Genomic DNA, 1,596 nt, shown 5'->3' on the forward strand with positions numbered 1-1,596 from the left:
GAATTCTTTGTCCTTGAAATAGGCTAGATTTTGAATCAGTAAAAAAAAAAAGTGCATCAAATGATTTTTGCAAATACATGGGTTTTTGAAAAGCTTGGAATATGTTTTGCCCCGAGTGCTCTACCCTTAAACATACCCACATGCATTTCAGGAAAAATTTCATCCATATGGTATATTCGTTGGCAGTTAACTCATCAAAATCACTGTTGTGTCAGAACCAATTGATTTTGGACTTGCCATTTAAGTTGTTCCAAAAAAAAAAAACCACTCCTGAAAGCTTATTTTCTTGAACTAGGATATGGAGCTTGGTGAAAGGAATAAAGAGAATGTAAATTTCTCAGTTTGAATTTACTTATTTATTTATCAAATAACTTTAATCAAGTTAACAGTAAGAAGTAAAAATACTATTACAGGAAAAGCCCCATATTTTACATGTAAATTGTTTTTCATTGCCTTTACCTGTAAGGTATTGAAGGTGGGACCCACTCCTGAATCTTCTTTCTAGTGGTAGAATAAGGTACATATTGTTGTGGAGTGCCACTCACGTTGAATTTATGGTTTGTCCACATGAATTTACTAGCAGTAGGTGGTTTTGTTGTTGGAGGATCATCAGTCATAGAGTGAAGCCAACGATGCCGTTCAGGGGGGCGCCATGCTTCCATCCACACCCCAGAATGTGTTTTTCAAAATTAATTAATTAATTAACATATTTATTTATTTTTGGCTGCGTTGGATCTTTGTTGCTGCATGGGCTTTCTCTAGTTGCAGCAAGCGGGGGCTACTCTTGGTTGCGGTGCACAGGCTTCTCACTGCGGTGGCTTCTCTTGTTGCAGAGCACGGGCTCCAGGTGCATGGGCTTCAGTAGTTGTGGCACATGGGCTCAGTAGTTGTGGCTCGTGGGGTCTAGAGCGCAGGCTCAATAGTTGTGGCCCACAGGCTTCGTTGCTCCACGGCATGTGGGATCTTCCGGGACCAGGGATTGAACCCATGTCCCCTGCATTGGCAGGCAGATTCTTAACCACTGTGCCACCAGGGAAGTCCCCCAGAATGTGTTTTTTCCATTCATTTCAGTAGTATATATAACCCATCGGTGACGGCCAAAAAACTGCTTGTTGTCTTCGCAGCATTTGTTTCCATATTTGTGTTTCCCCACTAATGCACCAACCCTCACATCATTTGCCCTGAGAAAAACCTGTGGATAGCCGCAGAGGCCGCTGCGGCCACTGACATGCTGCAGCCGGAGCTTCAGGACCTGCATCAACTCCATCTTGTCCCACAGGCCCCACCTCTCTGGCACACTGCCTCAGTTTGAATTTAACACAGAGAGAACATTCAAGAATTTTAAGCTTGCTGGAATCTGTTTTGTTGTTGTTGTTGTTTTTTATACCAGGTTAACCTTGCCACCTTCTTATAAGAATAATGAAGATAATGATGATGACTGTGGTTATTCAACTGATTGGGTTTGGATTATTTTGTGATTGTTCCTGGAACAAATTTTTTCCTAATAATTATGCTGTAAAAATAGAACAAGCATAAGAACTGGAAGGGAAAATTAGAAAACAGGGATAGTCGGGCTAAAAGCAATGGCACACCTAA

General features: G+C 41.4%; 1 pseudogene; it reads right to left on the reverse strand.

Annotated features, from left to right (window-relative positions):
- Window positions 1-455: 455 nt before the first annotated feature.
- On the reverse strand, window positions 456-1,273 carry LOC114893288 (annotated as a pseudogene).
- Window positions 1,274-1,596: the final 323 nt, after the last annotated feature.

Source organism: Monodon monoceros, unplaced genomic scaffold (assembly GCF_005190385.1).
Source record: "Monodon monoceros isolate NGI ecotype Baffin Bay Population unplaced genomic scaffold, NGI_Narwhal_1 Super_Scaffold_12, whole genome shotgun sequence".
NCBI classification, from domain to species: Eukaryota; Metazoa; Chordata; class Mammalia; order Artiodactyla; family Monodontidae; genus Monodon; species Monodon monoceros.